The following is an 18,054-nucleotide window of genomic DNA, read 5'->3' as shown; positions in this document are numbered from 1 at the left end:
GGAGAAAATTTCAACAAAAAAGCGATAATGCTTAAATTCTGGGTACCATGTTCTCCCGCCTAAACCGTTCTTCGCCAACGACGGCTATGCGCGCGCAGGAATAAACCAGCAATCTAGTTACATGGAGGTTTTTGGCGAAAACAAATAGGGTTAGGGATTTTTTAATCGCCAACGCATGCTTATTGAGTTTTCAAGCAAACGTTTTCAACTTTTGAGTTTAATCCGTCGTCTTCCGACCAATACAATTCTTTTGATATTTTACGAACCTAGAGTGACTTAAAACCTTTTCGATTCTGGAAGTCTTTGAGTTTTGGCTTTGGCATTGCTTACAAGAATATTTGGCGATTATTTTGTGAGTGTTTTGTATATTGGCGTATTTGAATGATATAACACATGGGTCGCAGCATGCTGTCTTATTTATTTATATTATACTTGGTGGAATGTTTTATTGCCGGACGGAAGAAATATAACACTCGAGTCAAGCCGGTCAACAAGTTCTGCTTGTGACCAAGTTTTTTTTAGTCTATTTAATAATTTTTTAATCTGAAATTCTTAATCTTCTTGCTTTCCGGTCTTAAAATTTTATTTTTGAATTTTAATAAATCACTATTTATTCCCAGAAACTTCTTTGGAAAACACGGAATGGTATCTTTTTTTCTTTTTCTTCTTTTGTTTACATTTATACACTTTAAAACTGCATTTGTTGTTTAATTCTGTCAAATAATATTTCTGTACGTTTCTATGTGTGTTTATTATATGTGTTTATTTCATTGCATTCCCAAGAATTCATTCAGCTCTGAGTTAACAAAAATACTTCCATTTTATTGTTATTACTTTTTTAAAAATCAGTCAAAAATTCTTAATTTGTTTTCCACTCTAAGTAATTTTTAGTTAGGAACCTTGTCTAACAGGAAAATTATAAAATTAAAAATTGTCAAGTGCATTACTTTACCCTTTAAAGATTTAAGTTCTCAAATTAAATATTTTTTGGTATTTATTTAAAATAAGTTTAAATTGTCAGAACTTGTTTCCAATAATGGATTGATATGGTTGTTAATTAGGTAATGTTTTGCTTATTGCTAAGCATGATATAACAAAAGATATCCTTTTGTTATATTTCTACATTCTATAAGAACTCTGTAAGAAACTGGACAAAGTGGACGAAAATAAAAATGTTGAGCAGTATGTATTGAAAGAATAGCTAAAATTGAAACTAAATTTAATATAGTATCTAAAAGTTTTTTTTAAAAATCTAAACAGCATATTATTTCAGAGTTTTTTAGAGTATTCATACTTAACAATTGGTATGCTATTTGTGTGTTTTGATATGAGTCTATTCAATATATGTTGTTTTAGTAGTGCTTATATTATATAAATTATTTAGTAATAAAAGGAAATTTTATTAGGTTATTTTAACAGTTCATTATGTTATTATGATTATAGGTTTTACTATATTGTAAACTTAACTCGGTGGTGCAATAGCCTAAGGACGACTAAGGCCTATTGTGCCCATCCCAATTTTTCTTGAGCTTTGGTGCAGGAACAGATGTTCGGGTTGGGTGGTCAGGCAAACAGGGAGCTACTAATGTTTAGTTCACTTAGTATTCATTTTGTGGACCTAGAATGTAAAGCCACAAAATGTAGACCAGAATTTTATGTTCAACTGATTCCTTTCGTTGGACAATGACAATATTTAGTATGCGTCATTCAAATATTTATATTCTTACATTTTCTAATTAATTACTTACTTACCTCACTTCGCTGCTGACAAATTTATTTACAAAATACTGAGTACAAAAATCAAACTAAAGAGGTTGTAATGAAAGGACGAAATTCAAAAGTAATAATTTTAATATCAAGTCTGCTGAATGAATGGGAAGAGGGAAGTTGTTTTTGAGCTGAAACACTTTTGAAATGTCTGACTCTGGAGTCTGTGTCTGTCTGGAGTCTGTGGAGTTTGTCTACAGTATGAACTGCTGCTATGGAAATAAGAATAGCGCATTTCAGGGAGGGTAGCTTCTCTTCACTCTTCCGTGCCCTAAACAATGACCTCACACTCCTATTTGAAATAGTTATACCTCGTCACCATAGTCACCGCAACAGTTCAGGCGAATGGCTAGGGGAGTTCTTAATTTCGACAAACTATACATAATACAGTGTTTGGAGTTTACTGTCATGGGGTAAAAGAGCATAATTTTGTGACAAAATATACATATAGATGTTATCCCATATTTAAATGTATTTTAGTCTTTTTCTAAGCATATTTAAATGAATAACAGTTAATTGATATTGCAGGCTCTTTTTCATCAATTTATTGTGTTGGTACTTTTAACAACAATTAAAGAATCTCTAAGCCAACTGAGCCAAAACAAAGATGAATTGTTGAACTGGTGTTTGAATGGCCAAAATCACAAAAGAATACCAGGAAAAGAATACTCATTACATGACCAAGTACAATATTTCCTTCCATTTTCATTATTTTTTATAATTTGAATAAAATATGTTTTGACTTCTACAAAAGTTTTAATAATGCAAACCTTTTATTTCCTCATTTTTTTTTCTTTTAAAATGACAGAACACCTGCCTTTTTTAATGAAATTGAGACTGGCAAGACACAAATTCTGCCTTTTTTGTTCACAACTCTTTTTTGAAACGGATTCTGGGTTCGTTAGAGATTTATATACAAGATTATTTAAAGAATTTCATTACATTAATTATAAATAATTTTGTATTATTTCTAAATTCGCACACTAAATGTAGCCAGGTTTTATATATATATATATATATATTATGACAAAATTCCATTTTTATTAATTTAAACTGTTTGTCTATGTTGTGATGTAGTTGATCATTTGTCACCATTATTTTATAGAAAGAATATTTTATTTATGCCCTAGCTAGTATCATGTAGAAATGGAGGACCCCATACATCTCTGAATGAGCATACCTTTTTTTCAATGGATTTAAATTTCTGACACCGAAAATATAAGGGTATAGGGGCTGTGATCAATATGGTCCTAATAGTTTACGAGAGGTAGTTATTTTTTATTCATTTTGCCATGTTTCGCAAAATTTTTGAGCGAATTGAAAAATTCAAGAGAACTCTATGCAAAAAAAAACTTTTAGTAAATATTTATTATTTACCTAATAATTGTTGAAAAACTTTTGAACAGGGTTGGGTTTTTGACGTCAAAAAGTGGTTTTTGACATGACAAGGGTATAATACTGGTTTAAACCGTCAAAAACCCGTCAAAAATGTCAAAAACTAAAGTTTACCAAGAAAATTTATAAACTTCAAAACTACCAACAGTTGCCATGCATTATATTGAAATTTAATTATACTATAGGTAATCAGCAGGTTTTAAAATATTTTTTAATTAAAATTAAGGTAAAATAACAGATTTAAAATCTCAGAAATTTATATTCAAATGCATGTGCAGAAAAGTTTTGCCCAAAATTTTTTTAAATATTTATATTTTGAAAAAAAAAAGTTTTTTTTTTGATACTTAAGAAAATTAAAAGTTTATTACTATGCATTTTTGACATATAAGGAACATATAACTAATATTTATAAGGAACTTACAAGTTATGTTGTATAAATACAAACTTGATAACAAGTGTATGAAAAAAAAATTTAATGTTATACCGAATATCTTTATTATCCAGTATGTTAATTTGAATTTAAAAGTAGTTATATTTATGAATAATGATAAATATAATTCATATTGTTTATTATATTTATTTATAATTATTACACTTATCATTTTAAAACAATTTTTATCTCTTAATTTTTTTTTTCGCCACTTGTATTAAGAATACAAATAATGCATATCTTGAAAGCAAGAAGTAATTATTCAACAGCTGAATATTTAGATATTCAACAAAACTATATCGTATTCAGCAAAATGAAATTCACAAGTATTTGGATAAACTAAATTTTCAGCATAGTAAATGAATAGGCTGAATATACTGTAAATCGACACTAACTATGTGTATTTAACAGAAAGCACTTAAATTTGTATTGTCTTATGTTAAAAAGATTATTAAGAAGATTTAAAAGAATATTAAAAAGATTTTTCTTTAAAAGATGTCTAATGTACAAAACTGCTAATGTTTATCTTTAAAAATGTCTAATTTTTAGTATAATCTATACTATACACTAAATTTGGTTATAAATAAATTTCTTAATAATATCACTGCAGATTTTCAATAACACATGAAAATGAATACATAATATTACAAAAGATGTGAGCTTTCAAAAGTACAAGATTTTGGTTACTATTCAAAATATAAGTGTTTCTTCAAAATTTTAAATTTTATTTTTTCCAGAACATATTTAGAAACACTATCCTTTATAAAAAATATATAAATTTTATGTATTAATTAAATTTCACATATGAATATAGGTTTTTGACATTTTCGACATTTTTGACAGTGAGGTTTTTGACGTGACGGTTTAAACCATGGTTTAAACTGTCAAAAACTGTCACATGTCAAAAACCTGCCAACCCTGCTTTTGAATATAAAATTTTTTACATTAAGTATCTAATTTCACATGACAAAATTGAAGCAAAATCTGTTGGATAGTTCTTGAGTCATCGAGTTTTAAATATCTGATTTTATTTTACAACTTTATAATTGTGCGCAAAGACTTTTCAACTCGTTAAAAAAGTTATGGCAAACTCTGCAAAAATTCACATTAAGGGGTCAAAGCTTTGGATCGCACTCCATACCAAATGATTAGGACCCCAGATTGCCCCTATATTTTCAGGGACAGAAATCTGAATCCATTGAAAAAAGGTATGTTTATTCAGAGAAAGTATGTTTTTATGCCTGATTTTGTAGCTTAAAGTATCATATAATTAAAACTAAATAATTAACATATTTGATGTCTCCTCGAACCAATAAGATCACGTTCAGAACATGAAGATCTGATCATTTGATCAAAAGTTATTTAGGGTCGTACTTCTATTTGGCGCAGTGTACATTTATATTTATTAGAAAGCTTTCCCAGTGTGGGTGATTGATAGTCTGAATACTTAGGGCTATTATCTTCCAGTTGGCTTTATGTTATTATAAGCAAAAAACATTTTGATTAGTTCATTCTATCATGATACAGATTAAATGATGCCAAATGATACTACGAAATGCTATTCAGTATCATTTGACATGATGCTGTTTCTTGAGGCTAACTCATGATAGGAAAAAATTTTCTCAATTTTCTTCTCCACTTATCCCTATTTACACTATTACCACCACTAATTCTACCTTGATTCGTATATTTACATTACCTATTTATAGTACCTATTGAAACTGCACCAAATACCAAAGTATCAGTATTGCCTGTTACCAAAATTAATTCAACAATAATAGCATTAATGCTTCTTCTAAATAATTCGGTGTCATTTCTCCAATGATTTTGCTTTTTTAGTACTACATAGCTTGTTTTTCATTTCAGTTATATTTTGAAAATTAAATAAGCATCATTGGTGTCAATAATTTGGCAATTTTTTTAGGCTTCTCTTTAACAAATTAGTAACATTTCTCTATTAATTTTGCTTTTTAGTATATAACTTATTTTTTTTACTTCAATTAATAACTATTCAGTTTATAACAAGTTTAATTCGGAGACAGTAACAGTTTGGTGATTTTTTACGGTTCCCCTCAAAGAATAATTGTTTTCTTAATTATTTTTACTCCTTTCATCCACTGTCCAAATTTCAGGACACTAGCATAAATGGTTCCGGAGTTAGATACTAACTCTTCATTTTATTATTTTTGGATATTTTAATTCCAATAGATTAGTTATTAGTCTGAATTTAAGTAACTTAAATGTTGAATTGACTTTATAAACTCCCTTACACTAGGCCTAAACTGTAATATTTGTTGTTTCCTTAGTGTAGCCCTTGGAAAGATCATGCCTGCTGTACAGAAACTGTCACTCAAGATATTCATGAATTGAAGTTGTATAATTTTAGTTATGATCATTGCTTCAGCCAAGTGAAGAGAAATGTCTCTTCCATGCAAGAAACACTTCATACAAGACAACTGTTTTTATGAATGCGAGCCACACATTGGATTATGGGTCGTAAATGTATGTTAAGTGAATTTTTTTATTTGTTTTACAATTTTGTTTATTATATATTTTGTTAGGATAGCTAAGCTATTTTACTGTACCCAGGTATTTATATTTTATCCATCTGAAGATATGGGATTTTTTTTAAAAAAAGTTAACTTGAATGTTTTTTATTTTCTACTGAATTTGCAACTTGAAATTGAATTCGAATATGATGAGCAGCAGCACAAATGCTGAGGTCCTTAGGGCTAGTAGTTTAATTATTTGTTAGTACTGTGTTGCTAATTTTGAATTCTGTTTATAGGCTAATCCCAGCAAATGAGATAAAAAAAAACCAATAAAACAGAGTCAATAGTTCTTTTTTGTTAATTTTTCACAAGGCTGTACGTTGAAGACTTAAAAGTATGATTAATTAATTTTTTTTATAGAAAATGCATTATGACATAAGATGTATGCCACGTCTTCTAATGTTATCTCTTGAGCCAGCCGTGGTGGTTCAGGGAATAGAGCTTTTGCCTTCCAATGAGGTGAACCGATCTCGAATCACAGCCATGATTAATTTATATGAATTCCGCACTCTGCTCGCACCGACCACAGTGCTGACATCTGTATTAGAGCTCCCTTGCAGTCAGACTAACTGTAAAAGTGTCTTTGTGCTTTTCCTTTCCATTTAACACAGATGCAGGTTTGTTTCCTTAAAAAGTCCTCCACAAATTCAAATATCTCCCAATACATGATCCAGGAGTTCATTTGTCTTCTGGTTTGGGTTCAAAATTGCAAGGCTATGGAGTAGAGCATTAGCAGTCGTAAACCCAAAATTGGATCGGCTGTTCAACGATGGTTAAAAAATAAAAAGTTATTCCTGTTAGCATTGCATTATACAATTTTTCTGTCTATACGTATAAAGCATTTTATAAATTTGTGTTGCGAAACTTTACATTATTATTTTTTTTTACTTCAAGCAACTATTAAACAATTTTTATCTACTGATTCAAGCTTACTTCATGTAACAAAAATTACATGGTTATTAATTTATTTGACTTTGATTTAAATTATTGATTTCAATATTTTAATTTGTATGATAGATACTAGGATTTTCATTCTTGATTGAAGAAGCAAAAGTTTTCTCTAACAGTTCATTTTGTGAATAAAAAAACATTTTAAATTTATATACAAAAATATCAGATTGACATGTTTAGTAAATGTTTAGTTTAATATTTTTAATTTAAATGTTTAAGTTGCATCTTAATATTTTCAATTTATGAAAAGTATTCAACTGATATACAAAGTTGTTTATTTTTCAATTTTGTGTTTGTGAACTTAAACCAAAACGTGCAAAATAAGACTTTTAATTTTTTTAAATTATAAACATGTTTATACTTTTTTTGAAATTTTAATAAATTAAATGTTTGAAAATGTAAGGACAATACCAGTTTTATTTTCTACTTTGCTTTACAAATAGTTTCTCTTTAAAAACCTTATATTTTTAGTCTTTAAGGGTTTATTCATAAAAATATTCATTCTTTCAATTTGAAGATTTTATTTACAATTAAATGATTTAGAATGGTGAAATGATTCCTGCTTTATTTTTGTTTCTACATGGTTTCTTTTGGAATGGGGAAAAAATATGATAAATTCTTAATTGATAAATAGATTTAGAGTGATTTTTTTTTTTTTTTAATGTTGCAAAAAGATTTCTGAACTAAATTCTGTTAATGTTTACATATTTAATTCAACTGTTGCCAAATATTCTACGAATGTCGCTAAAATCATATGCATGGGCAGTATTGTTGCGTTGAAATATGTTTGAAAGTTACAAAATATTAACTGAAAATAGTTTTTTTTTCCTTGCATCAAAATCTGTGCATTAAAAGAAATGTTGTGCTAAATTTATTCTACAGGTAAATTAGGTTTTACTTTTCAGATTTTTCAAATGGAATAACTCTTATTTTTAAACTTCTATTTTTCTGCTTATTGATCTATGTGAGAATAACAATTCTATTGTATATACATATTTCTCATATGTGGCACCATAAAATCTGGTACTTCATGTTCTCAGTATAATTTTTATCAATGAGACAATTTTTTTTGCTCTAACCTGTTATATGTTTGAAAGTTACAAAACATTAACTGAAAATAGTTTTTTTTTCCTTGCATCAAAATCGATGCATTAAAAAAAATGTTGTTCTAATTTTATTCTACACGTAATTTATGCTTTACTTTTCAGATTTTTCAAATGGAATAACTCTTATACATATTTCTCCTATGTGACACCATAAAATCTGGTATTTCTTCATGTACTTCGTATAATTTTTATCAATGAGAAATTTTTTTTTTGCTCTAACGTGTTATATGTTTGAAAGTTACAAAATATTAACTGAAAATAGTTTTTTTTTCCTTGCATTAAAAAAAAATTGTGCTAATTTTATTCTACACGTAATTTAGGTTTTACTTTTCAGATTTTTCAAATGGAATACTTTTATTTTTAAACTTCTATTTATCTGTTTATTGATCTATGTGACGGTAACAATTCTAATGTATATACATATTTCTCATATGTGGCACCATAAAATCTGGTATTTCTTCATGTTTTTAGTATAATTTTTATCAATGAGGCAATTTTTTTTTGCTCTAACGAGTTATATGTTTGAAAGTTACAAAATATTAACTGAAAATGGTTTTTTTTTCCTTGCATCAAAATCAATGCATTAAAAAAAAAATTTGTACTAATTTTATTCTACAGGTAAATTAGGTTTTACTTTTCAGATTTTTCAAATGGAATAACTCTTATTTTCAAACTTTTATTTTTCTGCTTATTGATGTATGTAACGATAACAATTTTTATGTATATACATATTTCTCACATGTGGCACCATAAAATCTTGTATTTCTTCATGTACTTAGTATAATTTTTATCGATGAGACAATTTTTTTTGCTCTAACGTGTTATATGTTTGAAAGTGGCAAAATATTAACTGAAAATAGTTTTTTTCTTCTTTGCATCAAAATCTATGCATTAAAAAAAAATTTGTGCTAATTTTATTCTACATGTAATTTAGGTTTTACTTTTTAGATTTTTCAAATGGAATCACTCTTATTTTTAAACTTTTATTTTTCTGCTTATTGATCTATGTCAGGATAACAATTCTATTGTACTATATACATATTTCTCATATGTGGAACCATAAAATCTGCCCCTGAGGGGGTTTACCTTCTTTAGGTAAACACTGGGAGTCACGCCCCGGGGTGCCCTAGTGATCTATCCTTAGTATAATTTTTATAAATGAGACAATTTTTTTTGCTCTAGCGTTTTATATGTTTGAAAGTTACAAAATATTAACTGAAAGTATTTTTTTTTTCCTTGCTTCCAAAATCTATGCATTAAAAAAAAAATTGTGCTAATTTTATTCTACACGTAATTTAGGTTTAACTTTTCAGATTTTTCAAATTGAATAACTCTTATTTTTAAACTTCTATTTTTCTGCTTATTGATCTGTGTCAGGATAACAATTCTAATGTATATACATATTTCTCACATGTGGCACCATAAAATCTGGTATTTCTTCATGTACATAGTATAATTTTTATTATTGAGACAATTTTTTTTTCTAACTTGCTATATGTTTGAAGGTTTCAAACTACAGTACAGAACCCGTTATCCGGAAATCAGAAAACCGGAACAAAATTCGATAAATTTTCCGGCCATTTAAAAAAAAAATTTTTTTTCCTCATAAGATTTTAGGATTTTTCTTTCGTTTAGGAAAGATGTTTACCTTACTATCATTTTGGAAATAATCATTAGAGGATTACTTTATTTTTTCTTCGTTTTAAGATTATTTCCAAATATCAGTTTTTTTAGTTGGGTTTAACAATAAAAAAAACTGCTTTTGTAAGCGATTCACAAAATTGGAAAAGTCAGTTATCCGGAATAGCGATGGTCCCGATTGTTCCGGATAATCGGTTCCCTTCTGTATTAACTGAAAATAGTTTTTTTTTCCTTGCATCAAAATCTATGCGCTAAGAGGAAATGTTGTGCTAATTTTATTGTACAGGTAAATTAGGTTTTACTTTTCAGATTTTTCAAATGGAATAACTCTTATTTTGAAACTTCTATTTTTCTGCTTTTTGATCTATGTGACGATAACAATTCTAATGTATATACATATTTCTCATATGTGGCACCATAAAATCTGGTATTTCTTCATGTACTTAGTATAATTTTTATCAATGAGACATTTTTTTTTGCTCTAACGTGTTATATGTTTGAAAGTTACAAAATATTAACTGAAAATAGTTTCTTTTCCTTGCATCAAAATCGATGCATTAAAAAAAAAATTTGTACTAATTTTATTCTACAGGTAAATTAGGTTTTACTTTTCAGATTTTTCAAATGGAATAACTCTTTTTTTCAAACTTTTATTTTTCTGCTTATTGATGTATGTAACGATAACAATTTTTATGTATATACATATTTCTCACATGTGGCACCATAAAATCTGGTATTTCTTCATGAACTTAGTATAATTTTTATCAATGAGCAATTTTTTTTGTTCCAACGTGTTATACGTTTGAAAGTTTCGAAACATTAATTGAAAATAGTTTTTTTTTCCTTGCATCAAAATCGATGCATTAAAAAAAAATGTTGTTCTAATTTTATTCTACATGTAATTTATGCTTTACTTTTCAGATTTTTCAAATGGAATAACTCTTATACATATTTCTCCTATGTGACACCATAAAATCTGGTATTTCTTCATGTACTTAGTATAATTTTTATCAATGAGCATTTTTTTTTGTTCTAACGTGTTATATGTTTGAAAGTGGCAAAATATTAACTAAAAATGGTTTTTTTTTCCTTGCATCAAAATCAATGCATTAAAAAAAATTTTGTACTAATTTTATTCTACAGGTAAATTAGGTTTTACTTTTCAGATTTTTCAAGTGGAATAACTCTTATTTTTAAACTTCTGTTTTTCCGCTTATTGATCTATGTGATGATAACAATTCTAATGTATATACATATTTCTCATACATGGCACCATAAAATCTGCGCCTGAGGGGGTTTACCTTCTTTAGGTAAACACAGGGAGTCACGCCCCGGGGTACCGTAGTGATCTATCCTTAGTATAATTTTTTTTGCTCTTACGTGTTATATGTTTGAAAGTTACAAAATATTAACTGAAAATAGTTTTTTTTCCTTGCATTAAAAAAAATTTGTGCTAATTTTATTCTACACGTAATTTAGGTTTTACTTTTCAGATTTTTCAAATGGAATACTCTTATTTTTAAACTTCTATCTATCTGTTTATTGATCTATGTGACGATAACAATTCTAATGTATATGCATATTTCTCATTTGTGGCACCGTAAAATCTGGTATTTCTTCCATCTCCTTAGTTTAATTTTTATCAATGAGACACTTTTTTTAGCTCTAACGTGTAATATGTTTGAAAGTTACAAAATATTAACTGAGAATAGTTTTTTTTCCTTGCATCAAAATCTATGCATTAAAAAAAATGTTGTGCTAATTTTATTCTACAGGTAAATTAGGTTTTACTTTTCAGATTTTTCAAATGGAATAACTCTTATTTTTAAACTTCTATTTTTCTGCTTATTGACCTATGTGAGGATAACAATTCTAATGTATATACATATTTCTCATATGTGACACTAAAATCTGGTATTTCTTCATGTACTTAGTATAATTTTTATCAATGAGACAATTTTTTTTGCTCTAACCTGTTATATGTTTGAAATTTTCAAAATATCAACTGAAAAGTTTTTTTTTTTCCTTGCATCAAAATCTATGCATTAAAAAAAAATTTTGTGCTAATTTTATTCTTCAGGTAAATTAAGTTTTGCTTTTCAGATTTTTCAAATGGAATAACTCTTATTTTTAAACTTCTATTTTTCTGCTTATTGATCTGTGTCAGGATAACAATTCTAATGTATATACCTATTTCTCATATGTGGCACCATAAAATCTGCCCCTGAGGGGGTTTACCTTCTTTAGGTAAACACATGGAGTCACGCCCTGGGGTACTCTAGTGATGTATCTTTAGTATAATTTTTATCAATGAGACAATTTTTTTTGCTCTAACATGTTATATGTTTGAAAGTTACAAAATATCAACTGAGAATAGTTTTTTCATTCCTTGCATCAAAATCGATGCATTAAAAAAAAATGTTGTTCTAATTTTATTCTACATGTAATTTATGCTTTACTTTTCAGATTTTTCAAATGGAATAACTCTTATACATATTTCTCCTATGTGACACCATAAAATCTGGTATTTCTTCATGTACTTAGTATAATTTTTATCAATGAGCATTTTTTTTTGTTCTAACGTGTTATACGTTTGAAAGTTTCAAAACATTTACTGAAAATAGTTTTTTTTTCCTTGCATCAAAATCGATGCATTAAAAAAAAAATGTTGTTCTAATTTTATTCTACAGGTACATGAGATTTTACTTTTCAGATTTTTCAAATGGAATAACTCTTATTTTCAAACTTCTATTTTTCTGCTTACTGATCTATGTAACGATGACAATTTTAATATATATACATATTTCTCACATGTGGCACCATAAAATCTGTTATTTCTTCATGTACTTAGTATAATTTTTATTATTGAGACAATTTTTTTTCCTAACTTGCTATATGTTTGAAAGTTTCAAAATACAGTACAGAACCCGTTGTCCGGAAATCAGAAAACCGGAACGAAATTCGATAAATTTTCCGGCCATTTAAAAAAAATTTTTTTTTTTCCTCATAAGATTTTAGGATTTTTCTTTCTTTTAGGAAAGATGTTTACCTTACTATCATTTTGGAAATAATCATTAGTGAATTACTTCGTTTTTTCTTCGTTTTAAGATTATTAGTTATCCGGAATAGCGATGGTCCCGATCGTTCCGGATAATCGGTTCCCTTCTGTATTAACTGAAAGTAGTTTTTTTTTCCTTGCATCAAAATCTATGCGTTAAGAGAAAATGTTGTGCTAATTTTATTGTACAGGTAAATTAGGTTTTACTTTTCAGATTTTTCAAATGGAATAACTGTTATTTTTAAACTTCTATTTTTCTGCTTTTTGATCTATGTGACGATAACAATTCTAATGTATATACATATTTCTCATATGTGGCACCATAAAATCTGGTATTTCTTCATGTTTTTAGTATAATTTTTATCAATGAGGCAATTTTTTTTTGCTCTAACGAGTTATATGTTTGAAAGTTACAAAATATTAACTGAAAATGGTTTTTTTTTCCTTGCATCAAAATCAATGCATTAAAAAAAAAATTTGTACTAATTTTATTCTACAGGTAAATTAGGTTTTACTTTTCAGATTTTTCAAATGGAATAACTCTTATTTTCAAACTTTTATTTTTCTGCTTATTGATGTATGTAACGATAAAAATTTTTATGTATATACATATTTCTCACATGTGGCACCATAAAATCTGGTATTTCTTCATGTACTTAGTATAATTTTTATCGATGAGACAATTTTTTTTGCTCTAACGTGTTATATGTTTGAAAGTGGCAAAATATTAACTGAAAATAGTTTTTTTTTTCTTTGCATCAAAATCTATGCATTAAAAAAAAATTTGTGCTAATTTTATTCTACATGTAATTTAGGTTTTACTTTTTAGATTTTTCAAATGGAATCACTCTTATTTTTAAACTTTTATTTTTCTGCTTATTGATCTATGTCAGGATAACAATTCTATTGTACTATATACATATTTCTCATATGTGGAACCATAAAATCTGCCCCTGAGGGGGTTTACCTTCTTTAGGTAAACACTGGGAGTCACGCCCCGGGGTGCCCTAGTGATCTATCCTTAGTATAATTTTTATAAATGAGACAATTTTTTTTGCTCTAGCGTTTTATATGTTTGAAAGTTACAAAATATTAACTGAAAGTATTTTTTTTTTCCTTGCTTCCAAAATCTATGCATTAAAAAAAAATTTGTGCTAATTTTATTCTACACGTAATTTAGGTTTAACTTTTCAGATTTTTCAAATGGAATAACTCTTATTTTTAAACTTCTATTTTTCTGCTTATTGACCTATGTGAGGATAACAATTCTAATGTATATACATATTTCTCATATGTGGCACCATAAAATCTGGTATTTCTTCATGTACTTAGTATAATTTTTATCAATGAGAAATTTTTTTTTTGCTCTAACGTGTTATATGTTTGAAAGTTACAAAATATTAACTGAAAATAGTTTTTTTTCCTTGCATTAAAAAAAATTATGCTAATTTTATTCTACACGTAATTTAGGTTTTACTTTTCAGATTTTTCAAATGGAATACTTTTATTTTTAAACTTCTATTTATCTGTTTATTGATCTATGTGACGGTAATAATTCTAATGTATATACATATTTCTCATATGTGGCACCATAAAATCTGGTATTTCTTCATGTTTTTAGTATAATTTTTATCAATGAGGCAATTTTTTTTTGCTCTAACGAGTTATATGTTTGAAAGTTAAAAAATATTAACTGAAAATGGTTTTTTTTTCCTTGCATCAAAATCAATGCATTAAAAAAAAATGTTGTACTAATTTTATTCTACAGGTAAATTAGGTTTTACTTTTCAGATTTTTCAAATGGAATAACTCTTATTTTCAAACTTTTATTTTTCTGCTTATTGATGTATGTAACGATAACAATTTTTATGTATATACATATTTCTCACATGTGGCACCATAAAATCTGGTATTTCTTCATGTACTTAGTATAATTTTTATTATTGAGACAATTTTTTTTCCTAACTTGCTATATGTTTGAAGGTTTCAAAATACAGTACAGAACCCGTTATCCGGAAATCAGAAAACCGGAACAAAATTCGATAAATTTTCCGGCCATTTAAAAAAAAAAATTTTTTTTCCTCATAAGATTTTAGGATTTTTCTTTTGTTTAGGAAAGATGTTTACGTTACTATCATTTTGGAAATAATCATTAGTGAATTACTTAGTTTTTTCTTCGTTTTAAGATTATTAGTTATCCGGAAAAGCGATGGTCCCGATCGTTCCGGATAATCGGTTCCCTTCTGTATTAACTGAAAATAGTTTTTTTTTCCTTGCATCAAAATCTATGCGTTAAGAGAAAATGTTGTGCTAATTTTATTGTACAGGTAAATTAGGTTTTACTTTTCAGATTTTTCAAATGGAATAACTGTTATTTTTAAACTTCTATTTTTCTGCTTTTTGATCTATGTGACGATAACAATTCTAATGTATATACATATTTCTCATATGTGGCACCATAAAATCTGGTATTTCTTCATGTACTTAGTATAATTTTTATCAATGAGAAAATTTTTTTTTGCTCTAACGTGTTATATGTTTGAAAGTTACAAAATATTAACTGAAAATAGTTTTTTTTCCTTGCATTAAAAAAAAATTGTGCTAATTTTATTCTACACGTAATTTAGGTTTTACTTTTCAGATTTTTCAAATGGAATACTTTTATTTTTAAACTTCTATTTATCTGTTTATTGATCTATGTGACGGTAACAATTCTAATGTATATACATATTTCTCATATGTGGCGCCATAAAATCTGGTATTTCTTCATGTACTTAGTATAATTTTTATCAATGAGAATTTTTTTTTTTGCTCTAACGTGTTATATGTTTGAAAGTTACAAAGTATTAACTGAAAATAGTTTTTTTTCCTTGCATTAAAATAAAATTGTGCTAATTTTATTCTACAGGTAAATTAGGTTTTACTTTTCAGATTTTTCAAATGGAATAACACTTATACATATTTCTCCTATGTGACACCGTAAAATCTGGTATTTCTTCATGAACTTAGTATAATTTTTATCAATGAGCAATTTTTTTTGTTCTAACGTGTTATACGTTTGAAAGTTTCAAAACATTAATTGAAAATAGTTTTTTTTTCCTTGCATCAAAATCGATGCATTTAAAAAAATGTTGTTCTAATTTTATTCTACACGTAATTTATGCTTTACTTTTCAGATTTTTCAAATGGAATAACTCTTATTCATATTTCTCCTATGTGACACCATAAAATCTGGTATTTCTTCATGTACTTAGTATAATTTTTATCAATGAGCATTTTTTTTTGTTCTAACGTGTTATACGTTTGAAAGTCTCAAAACATTAACTGAAAATAGTTTTTTTTTCCTTGCATCAAAATCGATGCATTAAAAAAAAAATGTTGTGTTGTTCTAATTTTATTCTACAGGTAAATTAGGTTTTACTTTTCAGATTTTTCAAATGGAATAACTCTTATTTTCAAACTTTTATTTTTCTGCTTATTGATGTATGTAACGATAACAATTTTTATGTATATACATATTTCTCACATGTGGCACCATAAAATCTGGTATTTCTTCATGTACTTAGTATAATTTTTATCGATGAGACAATTTTTTTTGCTCTAACGTGTTATATGTTTGAAAGTGGCAAAATATTAACTGAAAATAGTTTTTTTTTTCTTTGCATCAAAATCTATGCATTAAAAAAAAATGTTGTTCTAATTTTATTCTACAGGTAAATTAGGTTTTACTTTTCAGATTTTTCAAATGGAATCACTCTTATTTTTAAACTTCTATTTTTCTGCTTATTGACCTATGTGAGGATAACAATTCTAATGTATATACATATTTCTCATATGTGGCACCATAAAATCTGGTATTTCTTCATGTACTTAGTATAATTTTTATCAATGAGAAATTTTTTTTTTGCTCTAACGTGTTATATGTTTGAAAGTTACAAAATATTAACTGAAAATAGTTTTTTTTCCTTGCATTAAAAAAAATTGTGCTAATTTTATTCTACACGTAATTTAGGTTTTACTTTTCAGATTTTTCAAATGGAATACTTTTATTTTTAAACTTCTATTTATCTGTTTATTGATCTATGTGACGGTAACAATTCTAATGTATATACATATTTCTCATATGTGGCACCATAAAATCTGGTATTTCTTCATGTTTTTAGTATAATTTTTATCAATGAGGCAATTTTTTTTTGCTCTAACGAGTTATATGTTTGAAAGTTACAAAATATTTACTGAAAATGGTTTTTTTTTTCCTTGCATCAAAATCAATGCATTAAAAAAAAATTTTGTACTAATTTTATTCTACAGGTAAATTAGGTTTTACTTTTCAGATTTTTCAAATGGAATAACTCTTATTTTCAAACTTTTATTTTTCTGCTTATTGATGTATGTAACGATAACAATTCTAATGTATATACATATTTCTCACATGTGGCACCATAAAATCTGGTATTTCTTCATGTACTTAGTATAATTTTTATTATTGAGAAATTTTTTTTTCCTAACTTGCTATATGTTTGAAGGTTTCAAAATACAGTACAGAACCCGTTATCCGGAAATCAGAAAACCGAAAAACCGGAACGAAATTCGATAAATTTTCCGGCCATTTAAAAAAAAATTTTTTTTTCCTCATAAGATTTTAGGATTTTCTTTTCTTTTAGGAAAGATGTTTACCTTACTATCATTTTGGAAATAATCATTAGTGAATTACTTCGTTTTTTCTTCGTTTTAAGATTATTAGTTATCCGGAATAGTGATGGTCCCGATCGTTCCGGATAATCGGTTCCCTTCTGTATTAACTGAAAGTAGTTTTTTTTTCCTTGCATCAAAATCTATGCGTTAAGAGAAAATGTTGTGCTAATTTTATTGTACAGGTAAATTAGGTTTTACTTTTCAGATTTTTCAAATGGAATAACTGTTATTTTTAAACTTCTATTTTTCTGCTTTTTGATCTATGTGACGATAACAATTCTAATGTATATACATATTTCTCATATGTGGCACCATAAAATCTGGTATTTCTTCATGTTTTTAGTATAATTTTTATCAATGAGGCGATTTTTTTTTGCTCTAACGAGTTATATGTTTGAAAGTTACAAAATATTAACTGAAAATGGTTTTTTTTTCCTTGCATCAAAATCAATGCATTAA

General features: G+C 27.0%; 1 pseudogene across 1 annotated transcript in view; it reads left to right on the top strand.

Moving 5' to 3' along the window:
* The first annotated feature begins 358 nt into the window (after positions 1-358).
* Positions 359-18,054, top strand: part of LOC147817015 (folate receptor gamma-like) — a 97,088-nt pseudogene continuing 79,392 nt past the window's right edge. The window contains exons 1-3 of the transcript XR_015429868.1: positions 359-645; positions 2,296-2,451; positions 5,899-6,094. The product of XR_015429868.1 is annotated as a folate receptor gamma-like (transcript). The remainder of the gene's footprint in view (positions 646-2,295; positions 2,452-5,898; positions 6,095-18,054) is intronic.

The sequence above is a fragment of the Parasteatoda tepidariorum genome, chromosome 1 (assembly GCF_982258835.1).
Source record: "Parasteatoda tepidariorum strain Cologne lab strain chromosome 1, Ptep-v5.0, whole genome shotgun sequence".
Classification (NCBI taxonomy): domain Eukaryota; kingdom Metazoa; phylum Arthropoda; class Arachnida; order Araneae; family Theridiidae; genus Parasteatoda; species Parasteatoda tepidariorum.
This window is presented reverse-complemented; position numbering and strand designations above follow the sequence as displayed.